Source organism: Grampus griseus, assembly GCF_964374135.1.
Source record: "Grampus griseus genome assembly, chromosome: X".
NCBI classification, from domain to species: Eukaryota; Metazoa; Chordata; class Mammalia; order Artiodactyla; family Delphinidae; genus Grampus; species Grampus griseus.
Window position 1 is genome coordinate 78,141,518 of NC_138999.1, and position 21,940 is coordinate 78,163,457.

The following is a 21,940-nucleotide window of genomic DNA, read 5'->3' on the forward strand; positions in this document are numbered from 1 at the left end:
CGAATAGCCAAAGCAATCTTGAGAAAGAAAAACGGAGCTGGAGGAATCAGGCCTCTGGACTTCAGACTATACTACAAACGTACAGTAATCAAGACATTATGGTACTGGCACAAAAACAGAAATATAGATCAATGGAACAGGATAGAAAGCCCAGAGATAAACCTACGCACATATGGTCACCTTATCTTCGATAAAGGAGGCAAGAATATACAGTGGAGAAAAGGCAGCCTCTTCAAATAGTGGTGCTGGGAAAACTGGACAACTACATGTAAAAGAATGAAATTAGAACACTCCCTAACACCATACACAAAAATAAACTCAAAATGGATTAAAGACCTAAATGTAAGGCTAGACACTATCAGACTCTTAAAGGAAAACATCGGCAGAACACTCTATGACATAAATCACAGAAAGATCCTTTTTGACCCACCTCCTAGAGAAATGGAAATAAAACCAAAAATAAACAAATGGGACCTAATGAAACTTCAAAGCTTTTGCACAGCAAAGGAAACCATAAACAAGATCAGAAGACAACCCTCAGAATGGGAGAAAATATTTGTAAATGAAGCAACTGACAGAGGATTAATCTCCAAAATATACAAGCAGCTCATGCAGCTCAATATCGAAAAAACAAACAGCCCAATCCAAAAATGGGCAGAAGACCTAAAAAGACATTTCTCCAAAGAAGTTACACAGATTGCCAACAAGCACATGAAAGAATGCTCAACATCATTAATCATTAGAGAAATGCAAATCAAAACTACAATGAGATATCATCTCACACTGGTCAGAATGGCCATCATCAAAAAATCTACAAACAATAAATGCTGGAGAGAGTGTGGAGAAAAGGGAAACCTCTTGCACTGTTGGTGGGAATGTAAATTGATATAGCCACTATGGAGAACAGTATGGAGGTTCCTGAAAAAAATAAAAATAGAACTACCATACAACCCAGCAATCCCACTACTGGGCATATACCCTGAGAAAACCATAATTCAAAAAGAGTCATGTACCAAAATGTTCATTGCAGCTCTATTTACAATAGCCAGGACATGGAAGCAACCTGAGTGCCCATCATCGGATGAATGGATAAAGAAGATGTGGCACATATATACAGTGGAATATTACTCAGCCATTAAAAGGAACAAAATTGAGTTGTTTTTAGTGAGGTGGATGGACCTAGAGTCTGTCATACAGAGTGAAATAAGTCAGAAAGAGAAAAACAAATACCGTATGCTAACACATTTATATGGAATCTAAAAAACAAACAAACAAAAATGGTCATGAAGAACCTAGGGGCAAGACGGGAATAAAGACACAGACCTAGTGGAGAATGGACTTGAGGATACTTGAAGGGGGAAGGGTAAGATGGGACAAAGTGAGAGAGTGGCATGGACATATCAACACTACCAAATGTACAATAGATAGCTAGTGGGAAGCAGCCGCATAGCACAGGGAGATCAGCTCGGTGCTTTGTGACCACCTAGAGGGGTGGGATAGGGAGGGTGGGAAGGAGGGAGATGCAAGAGGGAAGAGATATGGGGATATATGTATATGTATAACTGATTCACTTTGTTATAAAGCAGAAACTAACACACCATTGTAAAGCAGTTATACTCCAATAAAGATGTTGAAATAAACCAACCAACAAACATGTAAATATATAGATATATTTTGTCTAGCATTTTGAACAAAGGTGATATGAGATGGATAACTTTGCTCTAATTAAAATGATTCTCTATGAGAAGCATTATATTAATGTACCTATTTGTTTTTCATCTAGGATATGATGCAGCAATAGCTTTCTTTTAAAAACTAAGACCCTTTCTGCTGCTATCCACTAACACTTGAAAAAGCAGCAAAACCAAAACCAAACTAATCCTATTATAATACTTTCAGTTCATTATTCAATTTAAGGCCTGTGATAGCTTATATTTAACTTTTAGGAATATTTAGTTTAAGTTTTAAAAGTTTTTCATTCTTTTTGTAAAAAAACATACAATTTTTTTTAAGTTAATTATCCCATCTGGGCTTAAAATAAGGTAATTTTAATAGATAGAGTTGTTACTTATTCAGCTCAGAAGAATTTAAAACAAATAACAGGGTTTTAAAGAGAATCATTTATATCTTTTTTCATCACTACATAAAAGGCTCTTGAGCTTCAAGAGGAGGGCTACTTGGAGGGCTACTTCTTTATTTATTTTTTTTTGTATCATTAACAGAAGCAGCTATTTTATTTTGTTTAATTTTTAACATCTTTATTGGGTATAATTGCTTTACAATGTTGTGTTAGTTTCTCAGGGCTACTTCATTTTAAAGTTATTAACAAAAGCTAAGATGGGCTGCATTTTGTGTCTGAATAACAACTTTCTTCAGCATAAACTGATTGAAAAGCATTTGCATAGAAATAGTAGATTTACCCTTGATTATTTTCAAAGGGAAGGAAATAGTCAGGCATGATTTTCCAGAACGAAATAAAGAAACTTTTCTTTCATTAGTGAAAGTCACATTTTACTTTCACTTGGAGTGATATAAATATTGTAAAACTTTATCTACAAAGGCAATTCATATAGGAAAAATACATATTTTAAAAATAGAAATATTTTGTCATTAAATAAAACTAAAATTATATGTGTAGCAGGGTAATATATAACATTAAATATCAATTATTTGTTTTGCAAAAGACTTTGTAAATAGTGTAAATAGATTGGTCATAGACCCTTAAATAATAGGGTCCAGACTCTATTAAAAATGGCATTTGTTACTCACATGTAACATGTATGACTAAGAGTTATGTTTAGAAGAGAATATAAGTGAAAGATGCTTAGTAGATACAAGAATCTGGGAGGCCAAAATCTGTTAATGAACTTTATTTTAATTAAACAATAAAATGCTGACAGATTTGTAAAGACATTGGTACAGTAGCAATGTGCTTTCTTTTTTTTTTTTAATTTTATTTATTTTTTGTCTGCACTGGGTCTCCGTTGCTGCATGTGGGCTTTCTCTAGTTGCAGCAAGCAGGGGCTACACTTCCTTGCGGTGCACAGGCTTCTCATTGTGGTGGCTTCTCTTGTTGTGGAGCATGGACTCGAGGGGCTCAGGATTCAGTAGTTGCATCATGTGGGCTCAGTAGTTGCTGCACGCGGGCCCAAGAGGATGCAGGCTCAGTAGTTGTGGCACATGGGCTTGGTTGCTCCACAGCATGTGGGATCTTCCTGGACCAGGGATCAAACTCGTGTCGCCTGCATTCCAGGTGGATTCTTAACCACTGCACCATCAGGGAAGTCCCCAACAATGTGCGTTCTTTAAGAAGTGGTTACTAGAGAAAATACTTGACTGAGGGAATTCAGAAAACTGGTCTTCCTGCAAGTGGGGAAGATATTCTTCCTGTCCTTTATAGTTTTGTGTATAAAGGACAATAATACACATGCAAATGTTATCCCTGCATGCATATATTGGAAGAGATAGAGTGCACAATATGTCTACTCAAGTTGTTATTGACAAACTGTCTTCCATCTTAGAGGAAATCTATCAAATTAAATATAGGTGATTTTCTTTATTTTCTCCCAGCTTGTCTTTGTATTGCCTTTGTTACCTTTTCATTACAGTTACTTGTGCTGATGCCATATATTGCACTTTGCTTGGATTCAAATAATTCTGTTGACTAAAACTCATCTTTTTGGATCCATTTTATTTCCTGCTTCTCACCACAACACCTTTTTTTTTTTTGTGGTACACGGGCCTCCCACCGCTGTGGCCTCCCCCACCGCAGAGCACAGGCTCCGGACACGCAGGTCCAGTGGCCATGGCCCACGGGCCCAGCCGCTCCACGGCATGCGGGATCCTCCCGGACTGGGGCACGAACCCACGTCCCCCGCATCGGCAGGCGGACTCCCAACCACTACACCACCAGGGAAGCCCCACAACACCTTTTATATTGTCTGCCATGCCTCTATCAACTCAAATAAGCCATTTCTCTCTACTTATTTAAGCACCTGCTGCTCACTCCACATCAAAGTTACGTTATTAAGAGGCCCACACATTCTGATAATTTCCACTTATTTATTAATGTCCACCTGCATAAAATAAGATTTTTCTGCACACCCAGCTTGCATATTCCCCAGATACTTGGATTTAATCTTTTCTTACTGACACAGTAATTTATACAGAGGATTGAATATTAGTGGAAAGTCTGGCTAAATACCTAGACAGAATATATGAAGTAGAACCATATGAAATTGCTATTTTTTAGGTTAAAATTGATTATCAGCACTTTCATATGGTTCAACCTAATAATCAAAGGCCACAGTCCAGAAGATTTACTGAAAGGGAGAAATCATAGCTTTATTGTTAACTCCAAAATTATGTTGTCAGTGGAGATATTTCCTGTATATAATCCTCAGATATGCCGATTTGTCAAGATCATTACATAAGGCTTAAGTAAAAATTACTGCTGGAGAAATCTTTATGAATAATACATATTTTAGGAGAAAGTGAGATTTGTAAAGTTGGGACTTCTGATCTAATTTTCACATGAGTTCCCAAAAATGAAACATAGTTCCATTTAATGTCCTTAGTGCAAATTATCCAATTATTACAACATAAATTTCAATGAGATGTAGCATGAAGCAAATCTATTTTCCAATTCAATTACTTATTGAATGAGTAGACATTTTTCTAATGAGAAGATAGCATTTGGATCAAATGATAGTATTTAGTTCTTTTAACAGATTTATAGTGTTTTTACTTTAATAAAGATTATAGAAACACATGGAATGAGACCTCCATATATTTGTTTATCCTATTACCAGAAAGCTGAGAAAATTTGACTCCTAAGGAAAAGTTAAATGAACAAAATCATTTGCCATCAAGTACCTTTCCCATTTTTCCTAAAGTTATATTTTCATACAGATGAACTCTTTAATGGGTGAGCCCTTTGATAATCTTGATCTAGATTCTAATTCCAAGACATTGCTAGCTTTTGTTTGTTTGTTTTATCATAGGTGAACGCATAAACATTTTGTCATGTATAAAGTCTGTTTAGTAGTTAAGTAGAGCCTAAGCTTTGGAGTCAGATAAATATGCTTTCAGACTGTAGCTACATACCTTAATAGCTCTGAGACCTTGGACAAGTTACTTAAGCTCTTACCTTTTGTCCTCATATGTAAATAGAAGTGACAATAACAGTACATATATTATAGGACTGTTGTATTAAATGTACTTAGCATAGTGCTTGGCCTGGAAGAAGTACTCAATAAAATGGTAACTACTATTATTTTAATAATTGATTATATACATTAGAAGTTATATTAAGATGAATGCATCAACTGTTGAATGTATCAAGATATTTGTCACCATAATAATTTTCAGAAACATGGATCTTTATTTCCTTTATATTTTAACAGGATTATGACTTGCAAGAATTTACCAGCATATAAATAATCCTGGAAAGAGGAGTTCAATAGCCTGAGTGGAGGACTATCCAATTTCCTAGATTTAAAAAAATCACGTATTGATAGTGTGATTACCGATAAATTTCGACTATTTGCTAAATAGTGGAAATTTTAGACTTCGTGAATTAGCCGCAGTGCTGGTAATAGAAGTCAGTACAAATAAAGAATATTCTTTCTTTACAGCTTAAGCAATGTTAATGTGATATGATCTCCCTTTTTACCAAATGCAAGTCTTTTCATACTCTTAGTAAGATTAATCCCAATTCTTTTGGAAAATTCCTCAGAATTGTTTTAAAAGGTATTATATCATTAAAGTTGCCACTTTAATTTAGATTTTCGTGGTGATTCCAAATATTGTTTATCTAGAAGAATGCCACAAAACGTGAAATAGCAGTGTCATATTTAAAGTGGTTCTGGTCATTTTTAATTAACCAGGGAGAAAGAAAGAACAAATTTAAGACTGTTTAAAATGTCGTTAATTTATTAGAAAAAGTTTTAAATTTATTTAAAATTTATTGTCTACAAATCTTTAGTAATGTATTTATTGGTTTAACTGAGGAAATTCTATTTTAAAGTAAATATGTTAATTCATCCTTCTCAAATGACTACTCAGTTAACATGTATGTGGTAGTGGGTTTCCTTTATTTTATGCCTGAAATTATATTTTATTTCTAAACTGATCACATTGTCAGATCAAAGAGGTAATAAAGTGTAATTATTTATTTTTCAATTGAATATTCACAAATATTTTAATTTTGAACCAGATATTGAAATAAGCTAGCTAAGTATGCAAGTTTTAAAAAGATTCATATAATAATAATAATAATAATAATGGGTATACTATAAAATGCCATGATAAAAGACATTTGGTTAAAGATATTTCTTGGCCCTACTCATAAAGACTAATTTTCCTGAGAAACTTAACTCAGTCCTAGAAAGTGATCCAAGAATAATATTTTTCTTTCATTTTTTTAACATAATAGAGTTTTGAAACAATAAATATAACCTATATAAAAATAGCTAAGAAAAATACTCAATTTCCATTTATGAAAATGGAAGTGACAAAAATACTGATAGAATCACTTACTGTCATTACTCTTAGAAGTTGCAGTTTCCCTTTGCGATGTATTTAAAGATGATGAATATATCAAACTTTATTCTAAGGAAGACTTTTTTTTGTGAATATAAAAGGTAATAATCAGATTTAACTTTCTTTCTCTATTGATTCTATTCCTACTCACTTGATCTGTTTTAAAAGTGCTTATGCAGCTGCTTCCCACTAGCTATCTAGGATGGCAGGGAGACGCAAGAGGGAGGAGATATGGGGATATATGTATATGTATAGCTGATTCACTTTGTTATAAAGCAGAAACTGACACACCATTGTAAAGCAATTATACTCCAATAAAGATATTAAAAAACATTTAAAAAAATAACAATGCTTATAGAATATTTAAATGTACTAGTTATTTGTAGACTTTTAGTCCCCCCTTCTTCCCAAATAATTATATACAGAGCATGAATTTTTGAGACCCTAAATTCTCTTTCTTTCCACAATTTAGTTTCATACAGTTTTCTGGCATTCTTTAAACTAGACACTTGCTTCTTTTAATTTTAGATACTGTATATTTCATATATACATATTAAACATATACACATGTACATACATACATACATGTGTGTATTTTTTAATCAGTATTTGTTGTAACATCTCAAAAAGGAATGTCAAATATTCTAAGGCTCTAATACTAGAATAGAACCATTATATTTACCACAATAATTTTCATTGGTTACATGTATTATATTTAGAGCATCTTCACACTAAAATAAGTGATCGTGACAAAAAGATATAGGGCAAAATAAACAGAAAGCTTACCCCCTTCAAATAAAAGGAAAAAAGGTTCAGTAATATATATGAAAATAACATTGAATAAGTGAAGTACATTTTTCTTGAATAATTTAGTACATTTTATGTGAATACTTTAAAGGACTATAAAGTGGGGAGATCAACAGGACTGTATAAGTGAAGGGGAGAAGAAAGGTTGCTATTCAAACTCAATTTAAATTGGTTGTCTTTGTAATCACATATGGTTGAATGTTTTGATCTCCTTATAAAAATGAATGTTCTAAAGGTTTACTAATTTTTGAAAATTGGGAAGAAATATTTACATTTTTCCCTTGTCTTGGGGTATGCCAAAAAAAAATTGCTGGAAGAATAGAAAGAATGAAAGTGAAGGAATGTTTTGTATTTGCTAAAGCACAGCCACTTAAAGGGTTTGATTTCCACTAGAAAAAGTTGTTTTGTTTTAAAAGGAGAGAATGTGCATTTGGTGTTTCTCACCTTTCGTGGTTGTGACAATTCTCTTAGATATCTTAAATTCTCTAACTGCAGATTTGTCATAATCTCCACAGTACACCTGTTTAAAAAATTGTAGCCCAGAGAAACCTGAAACCACAAAAGAAACTTTTCTCAAGATGATAAGTCACAAGGAGTGTAAATTTCAGTTACCTCACCTGTGGGAATTTCTTTTCTTATTACTTTTCAACTAATAAGGCACCTAGGTGATGGGAATTTTAATCTCACTGAAGAACTAAATCTCTCTATGCAAATTAAATTTGCACAAGCAAGTTAAAAATTGAGTTTAGCCTTAGGCTTAAACTGGTGGAAAGATAATAGGCAATGTGGAATTTGGTACTTGACCACACTTATTGAGTGCAGGAAAAATGCAACAACAAAAAATTCATAAACTTTCTTGATGTTGGCAGGGGCCAGTGTCTATATTCCTTGCTGTTTTTCCTTACCAAGTGGATTCATGCAATAACATCTGAACATGTGCAGAAGAGCAGAGAGTAAACAATGTTTTACTCATACCTTCTGTGAAATCTGAAAGATGTAGGTTTTCTACTGTCAAAAACATCAAGGATGTGGTCTTATAGACCTATGCATCTAACAATCAGGGAGAGACAATGAGTTAAATACTCCTAATTCAACAAAGTTCAAATAGTTTAACTTTTAACAGAAACCTCTTAGTAAAACTTACTGATGTAAAGGTGAACAGGGAGAATCAATACCTAAGGCAGACAGTGACTGGAATTGATAAATTAATTCATAAGGTCGAATCAACCTGTGAAGATGGTTGTCTAATGGAGACTATTGAAGAAGAGAACACAGTATGTTTCCTTTAGCTGGTAAGGTAGTTTCCTCTCTCCCCAGTCATCTTTATCTGATTTTCTTGTATATTAACAAAATCTTAGGTCAGACCTTTCAACTTCCGTTAGCTATGTGGTTGTTTGCTTGAATGTCTCTTAACCTTAAAAACATTAGAATAACTTTTTCTTACACCTAGAAATACTTATGAATGACAGTTCTTTTAAAGATTTGTTGTTTGTTTTATTCCAAGTTTTCTTTAGTAAGTTCTCAGAGCCTCATGGAAAAAAATCATGGAATTTCATTATCAGAATGGGTGAAAACATGTTGGCCAAACAGAAGAAAGTATTTTATGAAAGTAGCATACTGCTTTCCATTAATCTTTCAAACATCCTGTAATATTACTGTAATCTCTATATTTTCTACACCTGAATATTTGCATAATTTCTTGCTATTCTGTACAATGCACACTACTGTTACTATTCTAGACTCAACACTTGGCAGATAGTTCATCTTAGTAATGCCATACCTGAAATTTGGTATTTTACCCTGTATCCGATTTTCCTACAATAAATGTACTTAAGGTTTACATAATTTTTGCTTCAGTTTGCAATTATACAAATTTACTAGTAAGTCATCAGCTAGCAGGATTAAAATGGAAGAACTCAAAGCATTAAGTATTGGCCATTCCCGTTTTATTGTAACAATTTATCAAGGAAGAAGCTATTCTCTGAGAGGCAGTCAACTGTAGTTAGCTATATTTTGGCTTCCATGGTATAGAGCAACCTCATCTTGAATTTCAGAGCAACTACATCTATACATAAAATATACATCTCTTAAATGTGCCATCAAGTCAATTACTAATTAAAGTTATTCTCATAGGCAGTTTTATATTTAACATTTTGTTTGGAGTGAATTAGGCACATTGACATGTTGCATTACCAAGAACTAAACTTAATTTGAAGAGATAAATATGATTCAGTCCTCAGATATTTGCCATTTACACTCTTAATTAATAATAAAAATGGTATGTGTGTAAATGTGAGAAAGTGTGTGAATTTATGTGTGTGTGTGTGAGAGAGAGAGAGAGAGATCAGAAAAAATAGTATTTTAATTCACCCAGCAACATACCATTGGGTAGACAAGCTAATAGAGATACTTTTTATTAGAGGGAGGAAATTCCAGGAGTTTAGAATCCATGTGTCAGCAAACTGTATATTCAAAACCTCTTGATCCTCATATATCACTCTAGTACGAAGAAAATTTCCTACATAGGCATAGCCCCTAAGTCATAAAGTGCACCTGAACAGTTCATAAAATATTAAATGTAAAGGTCTACAACTTCTCAACTTTCAAATTTCTTATTAATGGAAGAAATGAGCACTCATGTTAATCAAATTCCTGGAAATCATAATTTCCTCAAAATAAAGCACCCATATCTGTTACTTCTATAAATCCAGAGAGGAAAATTCAGCTATGAAAATAACTTTAGCCTGTTACAGGCCCAGTCTTTATTAAAGGCAAAGATAAAACCCTGATTATTTCCCACACTTCAAAGTACGTTCAAGTTAATTAAGTATTAACATTCACTACCTGAGTCTTTATTTAAAATCATATTTATTCAAACTATGGAAATCTTCAATTCTCTATTTGCACAGGAAGCAAAAATTATTTTTTCTTTTAATTGAAAAGAAATTAAAAGAAACAGTGAACATTAATTCAGAGATGCAAAACAAAAATAACAGTGATCTCTGAAAATAAATGTTAACTTTTTTTCAAATTTAATACATGTTTATATATTTACATTGAAAAGGAACATGATCTGGGCATCAATAAGTCCATCAGTTTGCTTCTATATTTGTGGCATTTGATTAGCTACCTACATTACATTATAAGGATGTCTACTTCCCCAAAGTGTTTTGATCTTTGCTTTTAGATTAATACAGAATGCAATACTTGCTGAGGAATTTAAGGTACTCTCCTTGGTCATGAAAAATAATTTAATATATCTTAGGTTATCTGGCACTGCCCAGTAGGAATTCTATATAGGAATTAGAATTCTATTCGAATTCTATTCGAATTCTAATAGAATTCTATTCTATATAGGAATTAAGGGAAAAGTCACATATGTTTGTGTTTGACTCTTTTTACTGTAGCTAGCCTAATCGTTAATCTTCAGAGGCCAAGATGAAAGTTTAGGTAGATGATTAATGACTTCACTTTACTAGTGGTCTCTTTAAGCATATTGATCATATGATAAATATGATCTATATTTATCATATTTATCATTAGTACAATTACAATTAATATATAAAGCTAGCTTGATGGCTAAAATTTTAACTCATTTTAAATTAACTTTTATAATAAATAACTTCTCTAAAAATCTTAGATTAAAATATATTCTCTTATTTAGCCTGAACATTTTCCTACAAAACATGTTCATTCTCCTGACTTTACCTTATCTGTTCTTGGCACTAACTATCAGTCACTTAAAAAACCTTGGAGTATTCCCTCTTTCTTATCCCCATATTCCAGTCTAAACTTCAGACTTTCTATCTTGCAATCTCCTTTCCTTAAAATTCTTCCTATGCCTTGCAACCACTTATCCAAAACATTTAAAGAACTCCATGAACCTCTTCCTAACTCCATTATGCAAAAGTGTTCTTTGGTACTCCCATAGCATTATACTTTTTCCTTTGTCAGTTAGCCTATTCAATGTACCGTATTATTTATCTTGTACAAGTCTTGTCTTATCTCCCCCACCATAAAAAACCTAATGTAAAGTTCCTCTATTATATAAATTTAACATAGTGTTTTACATACTGAGGGTGCTTCAAAATTAAAGATCAACTAGACGGTTGGATGGATGGATAGATAGAAAAGCATGAGTATCCTAACAACACATTTTCCATAGGTAAATCATGCATACCTTAAATTAAATACAGAATACGAAGTACCTCTGTACTGTGCTGTTCAATATGGTAGTTACTAGCACATGTAGCTATTTAAATAAAAATTAAGTAAAATTAAGAACTCATTTTCTCAGTTACACTACTAGTTCTCACTAGCTACATTTCAAGTGTTTAACAGCCACCTTTGGCTACCATATTGGACCTTGCAGATATAGACTATTTCTATCATCACAAAAAGTTCTGTTGCATAGCACTGCTCTAGAAAGTTTTGATGGATAAATGAATGTGAGAAACACGTGTCTCTGGAATTCTAGGAAAGTCATAGTCATAAAGTAACAAGGCATAGGATTCCCACTTCCCCATATTAAAAAGTATAAATTACAGCCATTTACAATGTAAATAATTATTCCCTGAAAAACATTTATATCAGTATCATTCTAATCACATTTTCATTTAATCTATAAGTTTTTGCAACACCAATATAAAACTCAAAATATAATAGACGTAGATTGTAAGTTGCCATAATCTCTACACAAATATGCATTAAATGCTTTAACAGATCAGACTTAATTGGAATTAAGAATGCAGCAGTGTGGGCTGGCTTTTGAAAATTTTAAAAGCTTCTTCTAGTCTAAAGCCTAGAAACACCTTTCCAGCATATCCTACCTCCAAAAGTATTATGGACTTTTTGTTTTTTAATCCAAGAAATAGCCATAAGATCATATTGAAAACACAAATTTATATGCCTTACTTCCCCTTTTCCAAAATCTAAAATTGTGCAAAGACAATTAACCTTTTCTTAGTTTGTAGCCATTACAGCAAATTGGAGGATCCTGCCGTATAATGATGGACCTCTGCCATGCGTTGTCTGCTTTTTGACTTTAGATTTTTGGTTTCTTGAAATCCAACTCAAAGTGTTTGACCTACCACAGGAAAACCCTTTTGTGAGTAAGAAGGATTCCACAGATCACATGCCAGAGAGGTCTTGCCTCAGATGCTCTCAAGTTCATAGTCTTATGAAGAAGCTAACAAGCTTGGGTGAGACAAAAATTTGCTATCCTACTTACAGAATTGGAAATCCCTCTCTAAGATAATACGAATTGATATCAAGAAGCATTAGAGTTAAGAACAGCTTCATAACTGAAGAAAATTGAAATTAATATGTAGGTAATTATTAATTCTTAGTGACATAATATGTGATTAATATTCAAGAATTGACCACCTTCCTCAGCTTCAGGAAACAAATACTGTTAGTCAAAGGGACTAGGATCATACCTAGTGCACATATATAGTATTGTGAATCTATGCATTCTACTGTTTCATAATCCTACTGCAGATTCCCAATTCTATGTGTTAGGTTTATAGAACTGTTATAAAAATCCAAGGTAGAAAGCCCAGTTAGTGGATACAGCATTTTTATCTGAGCTTCCCTTAGCAGGCAAATAAGGGTAGCAGAGTCTTTGCCTCATTTTGAATTCCTAGAATATTTTGTGCCTGCATTTCAGAGTCCTGAATGATTTTCTGCTAACAGCACTTTATCCATCAGGGAACACAGAGTCATTGCATCCCTGAAATTAAAGGGACCTTAGAGGTCCTGCTGTGGAACCTCCCACCTAGTGTAGTATAAGGTTATTGAAGCCCAATCTTTTAGTGCATCTATTTTAAGTTTCAAACGATTACATTGTACTGGAGGAAAAGATCTTTTTCTTCCCCTCCTCTTTTCATCCTCTACCCCACAGCTGATTGCAGAGCACTATGAGGACTGTAGGAAAGTGGGTTTTAATTCAGATATTTCAAGGTGAGTTTTATATATGTTAAACATCATATAAATCACACTTCTTTTGGGTCTTTTTGGGAGTACAGATTTTATCTGAACTCCCATTTTTAGTGTTTGAATCTTTCTTTTCCTTAAAAGATTTGTGTCAAGCTTAAATTGTTAACAGTGAGAATGGATGAGGGGAAAGGGAAGCTTATCTTCCAGTATACTGATTAATATCGTGTGGGGAGAGATGTAATACAAGAAAAATCCCCAAAATTACAGTAAGTGTTTCTATTGACTTGGATGACAACACATGTCATCAATGTATTGTAAATTTCTAAGGAATCAATTATGAGGAAAAAAATACACTATAGCCTGACTGATGGTTACCTATGAAGACTTAAAGGCTGCTTTGGATCATGCAGCGATATCATTAGGACCATTAGATATCCATGTACTGATAAATTACAGAAAAACCTATTTTTGGAACAAATACCTCTTTTGTGGTGGTAGAGGGACAGGCCCTAGGGAGAGGGACTGTTCTTCCTCATTTTTGCATTTCCAATGCCTGGTGCATAGAAGGTACTCAATAAATATATACTAAACTAGCAAAGAAGAGATTTTTCTAATAAATAAATATATAGAATTTCTTGTACTGATAGGATGATGATTTGATTAAATAAGCTAGTGGTCTATCCCTCCAATCTTCATTCAAGTGATTAAAAGTTTTTAAGATTCTGTTTAATCAAATGAAATTTGAAATAATGTTCAGAGTGTCATGGGAAGTTTTAATTTTTTCAAAAATCATTTAAGTTTATAGACTTAGTGGTTAATGTGTCCTCCAGTGCAGCCCCTCAACCTTCTCACAGTACTAAATAGTACTGTTATAAAGTAGTACAATATATTTTATATTTTAAAATAATGTGTTTAAGTTCTTTGTCACAAATCCCATTCTCAGTTTTTCTCTTCCATGTGGCAGAAGAAGAAAGTGAAATATGTGCCACCCCCCACCCACCCCCACCCCCGGCATTCCTGAAAGAAGAAATATCTTAAAAGTGCTAACCAATGTAAAATTTCCCCAGTAATTTAATCTTAAGGATGAAAAAATTTTAAACAACCTTATTTTACTTGTTATGTCATTATTTTCATTGTTCCCTTCCATTATCTCTTTTATCCCTCTATCTCTATCCACCATCCCCTTCAGGTACTCAAATCCACTCTCAGTGGTACCTAAGACCTCCCAGATCCATCAAATCTCCCCACACCTTCCTTGTTCTTTCCAGTCCTTCAAGTCTCCCATTCATGGAAGTCATGCTCAGTTCATTACAGTTTCACCAAATTCCTCACTGTGCTTTTGAGTTTCTATAATTAACTTCTTACTCTCTACCCACTTTTTAGGTTCCCCAACTTCAGATTCCCCCAGTTAGTTTTCATCCATCTTTGCCCTGCTTAGATTCCATGAATACTTCTCATTCTCCTAGTCCATCCTGATGCTCAAAATCATTCCTTGCCTCTCCTTAGTACCCCCACTCTTTTCAAGTTTCCTCCACAGACTCTTCCATACCCTCTGCTACTCCTTGTTTCCCTAGTGCCTCACAGTTCTTCTCAAATTGTTCAAGGCCCTTACAGGTAGTTGGAACATAACTCATCACATTATTACTACATTTACAAACATCTTGAGGGTACAAACTGTCATGAGTAAGACCGTTTGTAGTTTAATCATTGGCAGGATGATTCAATCTTATTCTTTATTGTCCCTTAACATGCACACATGTTTCAAAGACCTAATATTTGTACCAAGTTTGCTTTCAATAGGACTTGAGATAATAGAGCAGAATTATAAAAAAAAAAAATTAGGAAGTACAGTCCCCATTTTCTTAGTGATAGTTTACCATTAAGATAGCAAAGCCAAATTAAACTAAGATAAAAAATTCTTTAAACAAGACATTCAGTTCAAAACAATGTTCTGAAGGAGAAAGAATAGATGAGTAAGGGAATGTGCTATTCAAATGCACATGACACATAATAACTATTAATGAGATATTTTTTCCAAATTAAAGTTAGAAAAACAAAACTCCATGACTTTGTTGACTGCCTTCTCCATAGTTGCCATATTTTAACTACAAGTCCCTTAAGCACTTACATTTAACTTTATCCTTACTCTTATGCTTATTCAGATATTCCCCATGTGATGTTAATCTGTGAACGTTTCTTAGAGGAAATGAGTTGTGTGAAATGCCCCAGAGCAGATGAGGACCTTGGATGACCAGAGATGTGGAAAATGCTGTGGTTAGAGTGGGTGTTGGCTTGACTGAAGAGGAGAGGTCATGGATTAGAAATTAATGAGAAAGATGTATATTGGAAGCAACTAATTAAGGACCTTTGAATGCTAGGCCTCAGAGTTTAGATTCTGTAGATTTTAATATATAACACATGTAGTTTTTTGGTTTTCAGTTTTTGTTGTTTTGTTTTGATTGTTGTATATAATGTTTTATGAAATAATTAATATTTATTTTCCAACATCAAAAAAAGTAAAAGTAGTCCATAAAAAAGTGCGAGTTGGATAGATAATATATTTGGAAGTGTTCTGTTTTAAAAAACTTTTCTTCTGAATAAAAAAAAGAGGTGGAGAAGCTGTCCTTATGTCAAATCTGACTCACTTTAACAGTTCCTCTTGAAAATTAGCAGCTGTAATTAGTGGAAAATTTTGAAGGTACAATGTTGTGGTTGTAAACTATAACAGGTTTTAATTATCTTTTTAATTTTAAAGTTATCAACTTTCAGAAGTTGAATTTTTATCATTTTCAATATGAAATCATGATGGCATATTTTAGTTGGAAGTACTGTTTCAAAAAAATGACTTGATTTTGTGAGATGTGTTTGCTTCAATATTTTCAACACAGTACTGTATTACAGGGATTCAAGATGTATTACAATTATCCAATGAAAATAAACCCCTGCTTTCTCTAACTTATATTTGTTCTTAAAAAAAGCAAATATCAATTAAAATCATACAATGAGTCAGTATATATTTTGTATTTCATCAAAGGGATGAACTGGTCAATTTGAAAACTTGACCAATTTGAAAACTAATCATAATAATATCTAAAGATAAATGTCATTAGAATATATCCTTTTTGAAAATGTTATCAAGAAACAGAAAATTTTGAGGGGAATTTTATTTCCATAAACCTTTGAAAGTGGAAAATAATCATTAAAATACTCTTTTAAAACAAGGTTTCCATTCTAAATTATTGGTTTGGTCAAAAAATTCATTCGGGTTTTTCATAACATTTTGGGAAAAACCTGAAGGAGCTATTTGGCCAACCCAATATATGAAAAATTATTTGTTGCCAAGCTAGAAACAACCATAAAATCACTACCTACTGAAAACAAGGCATACAGTCTTTAAACCTTGTAAACATGATTTTAAATCAAATAAAATTATATGAAATATGTAGTTGATGACAATAAGATATTTGGAATTGTGTTGTAAAAACTTTTAAAGCTGTAGCATTGCACATAACTGAGATCCATTATGCAAATGACTACAGATTTATGATGAAAGCTTATTTCAATCATAAAATGCTAGAACAAGATCTGAGAGATGAACTCCAATCCTACTCACCATAATGAAGAAAGGGAGGCACAGAATGATTAAATGACTTGTCCGAGGTCATAACTACTTAAAGGCAAAGTTAACACTAGAATTCAGGCCCAATTATTTTTCTCCCACTGGATTAGACTTATTTATTTGCCTTTGTGAGTGCAGGATATACAACCACATTTGTTTATTTTCTTTAGTTTAATAGTAACAACAACAACGATTGCAAACACATACAACACTTGTGAGTTTCAGGAACTATTCTAAGTGCTTTACATATGTTAATTCATTTAGTCTTCACAGTAACACTATGAGGTAGATGCTATTATTATATCTATTTTTTAATGAGACAGAGAATTTTTAAAAACTTGCATAAAGTTACACAGCTAATAAGTGATGGATCATGGATTCAAAACCAGGCGATCCATCTCCATAGCTCATGCTACAAAATCTTAAATAAAATGTCTTTTTTTTTTAATTTCATTGTTCCAAGGCAATCTATATTTGGATATAATAACATTCTATGACTTTGATTTTTAAGTAGGAAAATGAATGTTTGTCTCAATTTCTATGCCAAATATATTTAATAATAGTTTTAAATGAATGGTCTTGCTACAATGTATGTAAATCCCTGAATGAATGATTTGTCTGATATCATCAATATTGGTCATTAAGGCAGTAGCAAGAATGGATCTATGTGTAGGCTTTTGGTTGATTCTGCTTATAAATAAATTTTCATTTATTTTTAAAACAAGAAGATCAAACCAAAAGTATATTTTAACAATGCTTCTACAATATGGCTTCTTTTTGTGAGCATGGTGGAATTAGCTATCAATGAATTATTTTTTTGTACACTTGGTAATGACTATGAAAAATTGATTTTATACTTTTTCATGAACATGGCACACAATGCAGAAATAAAAGTCCTACTTTTTTTTCCAGCTTTAGTCTGTAGACTCAATTGCTACTTCGAAAGTAATATTGGGTAAAATCATGCCCTTTTAAAGAGGGCATATTTTGACATTGACATGTTAATTTATTGACATATGGGAAGGAAATAAGTATAAGTAAGTGAAACAATTAAAGCAACGTTATATAGTGGATCTGGAAAATGTAAGAAACCAATACCTTATGCACAAAAAAATTCCTATGTTCATTTACTGTTTTATGTATAATGTAATAAATTCCAAAACTTATTATATATATATATATTTAAATGAAATTAGAATGCTAGATCTTCCTCCATACATTGCCTCTATTTGTCCAGTTTTTTCCAAATAAAAGTTAAACACAATAAAATTAAAAATAGGAATAGCTGACTCCTAAGAAATAAGAATTTTAGAGAAAAAACAGACTAGGAGCAAGACTGGATATTGCACAGAGAAACTGAAGGATTCCATTTTGATTTCAGGGGTTAATGGCTTTTACTAGTGGTTTAAATCACTTTGTCTAAGTTTTTAAAGTCTAAATCACTTTGTCTAAGTTTTTAAACTCTCAAAGTCTTTTATTTATTAAATTATATTTCTTTATTAATATGTATATATATATATATACACACACATAAAAATTTTAAATGAGCAGCATTTATTAAGACTGAATTCAGCACTGTGGAGAACTTGGAGGTCAAGGGTTAAGTTTGCACAGAAATAGAAATATAAGGAAACATAACAGCCAATAGGGGCTTACATTGCATGATTCTATTATAACTATAAATTAAATTAAAAATTCAGTCATTTATTTGCACTAGGTACACTTCAAGTGTTATAGGCAAATGTGGCTAAGGGCTACAGTATTGGACAGTGCAGGTTATCAAACATTTCTACCAGGCAAACAGTTCTACTGGACAGTGGTAATCTACAGCGAGAGGAAAATAATCTTGAGCTATGCATGCATCCAAGGAAAGTGAAATGATGGCTAGGGTATCCGATTCATAGGCAGGGGACAAAAAAATGATAAAATGAGATGATGCAGTAAAATTTATTATTGAATCATTTAGTGATGAATGCTATTTTATGACATTAAATCTTGAAACTATTAGGTAGTGAATATTTTTAAGAGATTGGTAACTTGTTAATTCAAGGAGAAACAATCAAATTTCCAGTTAAATTAGAAATCAAACTGCTTGAGATCCTCCAAGAGAAAAAATGTGCAGTTTTATAAACAAATAGTATCTTACAATTATTTTCATAAAACATTATATGATCCCCATAAAACCTATGAGAAATACTATATAAATAAATGTACTGTATCTGAGACACTAAAATGATGAAGAGGTAATATACCAATACAACTACCCACTTGATAGTTTTTAGTATAGTGTTTACAGTCAATAGAAGTGTGGGGTACTCACCATGTTCTCCTGATTTACCATCATCATAATCCTTATAGGGATAACATGAAGAATATAATGCATGATAGAAATAATTAATTCTTCAAAAACTTCAGACAGGAAACTGAAGGGAATAGTGCAAATATCCTAATAGACAACTATATAGGTTTATCTTGCTTTATAATATCAGAAATGCATGCATAATATAAATAAGTACCTATAATATATTGAATACATATGGCCAGGATGACTATACTGAAATGCACAGCTCCAGGTGCTTATGGTCTAAATATGACTATAGAGTGGAAAAGAGACTTTTTTTTTCAGGGTATAATCACCTTTGCTTCTAAATTTTTATTCTTGTGCCATCTATAATAGCAAGTCCTGATGCAAAGCAATTTTTATCGTGAATAGCACTGGCCTTAATTTTCCAGGATTGTTAGTTTATAGGAAGAATTAATACAGCATTTGATCACAATTTCATAGAGTGAGTGCCAGTTATAGCACTCACTCGTGATATAGTTCTGGTTGTGATAGCTCTTTCTATCATCTCCATTAAGGTGTTGAATACCTTTGCAAAGGAAAAAAAATATTTTTCAGTATTTCAAATATTCTTGGAATAAGAACAAAATGTGAGGACACTATTATACATTTATTATCTATACAGAAATTGTGATTTATCTAAAATAAGATACCTATTTCATACTCTGTTTCAAGTTGAAATCATCACAATGTAAGTTGTAATTCTAAAAACCAAGAATATTTTCGGGGGGGGGGGTAAAGCAACACAAATAATTTGAGTCTCTGGTACCTAATAGGAAGAATGGTATCTTTATTTTCTTTCTTTGGCAAACTTTTTCAAAATCAATGTGAAATCTATTTTTCAGAAGACAAAATTTTTTTTGCAAACCTTCATAAATAAAGTTAGTTATGTTCTTCATAAGCAGGGAAAGAGCTAAATTTAAAAAGTGACGACTGCAAATGCCTAAATAAAAATATCTATTTGGTCTCCTTATGCATTAATGTGGGACATAGTGAAAGTACTGCATATCGAGACTGCCTTAATATGAGAGCAATTCTGACCGCTCCACTTCGATTTCAACTATTGTCTAATGTAATGGCATCTCAGTTGCCAATTTTCATTGAACACACATACACACAAGGACATATACCCACAGTGGAACATGAAGATGATTATTTTAAACATAAAAATGAAATATCTCATGAATATTCCACAATTAGGATTTGGCTGGCATCTTCTAGTCCAAAGAACAAAACTGTATCCAACTCTGTGGAAATGGAACTTGTACATTCTTGATTTCCCATTTGACAGTTACTTAAAGTCACTTTGAGGTTAATGTACTGCTTGAGTTATAAAAAGGTAGCATAAAATTTTTCTTCCAACATGCTAGCCTATTACTGTGTAGAAGGAAGACTCTTTACTTATGGTGGGAAAGTATGGAGTATAGTGAATGAAATCTAATGATGAAAAGAATCACTTTTAATTCTCTTATGAACCTAAGTGAGATTTGTGGTACTCCAAAGTAGGAAGTATGATAAAAAGCAATTTTAAATAACAGCAATCTACACATTGAAAAGGTATAGGATTTGTTAATTAATTTAAATATTTTATGTACTTCTAGTTGGGAAAACTGCTTGCTAAGAACAATTTAATTTGTAATGAAAATACCTGCAGGAGAAGATTGTGCTTAAAATATACTCTTAGAAAATAATGTACGTTTTTAAAAATAAAACAGAATGCACGGTATAATGAATACTCCAAGTTGTTGTATATTATTCCTATTGTGTCTTAGAATCTTTGGCAGTCTTTGTAGTAATATGATCTTGAAAAAAAAAAGAGTTCAAAACAAAAAAATCAGAAACCCAAAGACCCAATAAATATTTCTTAACTTATGTTATAACTTAACACGTATATGTCTGGCACAGTGCCCATACACTGCTAAAGTAAATATAAAGGCCTACTAATAAATTTTGTTATATATTTGAAATGATTCACTTGCAATCAGAATAGAGGATGACACTATAAAATATTACAGATCTATACAATTATTTCAATTTAAAGAATATTTTTATGGGAGATGAATTTTATACCTAAATTTCTATTTTTGAAGAGCTAAAACTTCAGGTATTATGTAGGATTTTACACATAAAAGCATCCAGTTTATAACTGACCATTTTGTACACTTTCAAATATACTAATAATATTGAAACAGGACCCAACTGACCTTCTCTAAAATTAGGATTCCTCAAATTTAGCAAGGTGTTTTTGAATGCCCAAATTGAAGTTTGAATGATTAGTATTATATTTATATTTGGAATTAAAATGAGGTAAGACAAAGTTGAAATAATAACTCACTACAGGTTTGAGGGATATTGCTAAATCAACAGCACATTTCTTTATGTGTTAACTTAGAAGAAAGAGAAAGTAAAAATAGTAGAAATACTAACATTTATAATTTGTCTTTGTGTGAGCTCTTTGTAAATACATTTGAATTGTATTTGTTATAGAAACAATTCCTTCATGAAAATGGGGCTGACCCCAGAATATGAATTTATTGTACAAATTAAGAACTGACCAGAAGTAGTGTTTAATTCATAAATGCTAATTCAGTTTTTAAAGCCAGAATTCTGTGTAATTATTGTTCTGCCCCAAATTAAATGTATCAAAATGTGGCCTGTGTATGTCCCATTTATGGTTCAAATGTTTTTCTACC

The 21,940-nt window shown here is 32.4% G+C and overlaps 1 protein-coding gene across 3 annotated transcripts in view; it reads left to right on the top strand.

Annotated features, from left to right (window-relative positions):
* Window positions 1–13,268: 13,268 nt before the first annotated feature.
* The window catches only part of PCDH11X (protocadherin 11 X-linked), a gene marked incomplete at both ends in the record, with an annotated part of 706,845 nt that continues 698,173 nt past the window's right edge, over window positions 13,269–21,940 (top strand). For all 3 annotated transcript variants that reach the window (XM_082680816.1, XM_082680819.1, XM_082680817.1), the window contains one exon: window positions 13,269–13,311. The remainder of the gene's footprint in view (window positions 13,312–21,940) is intronic.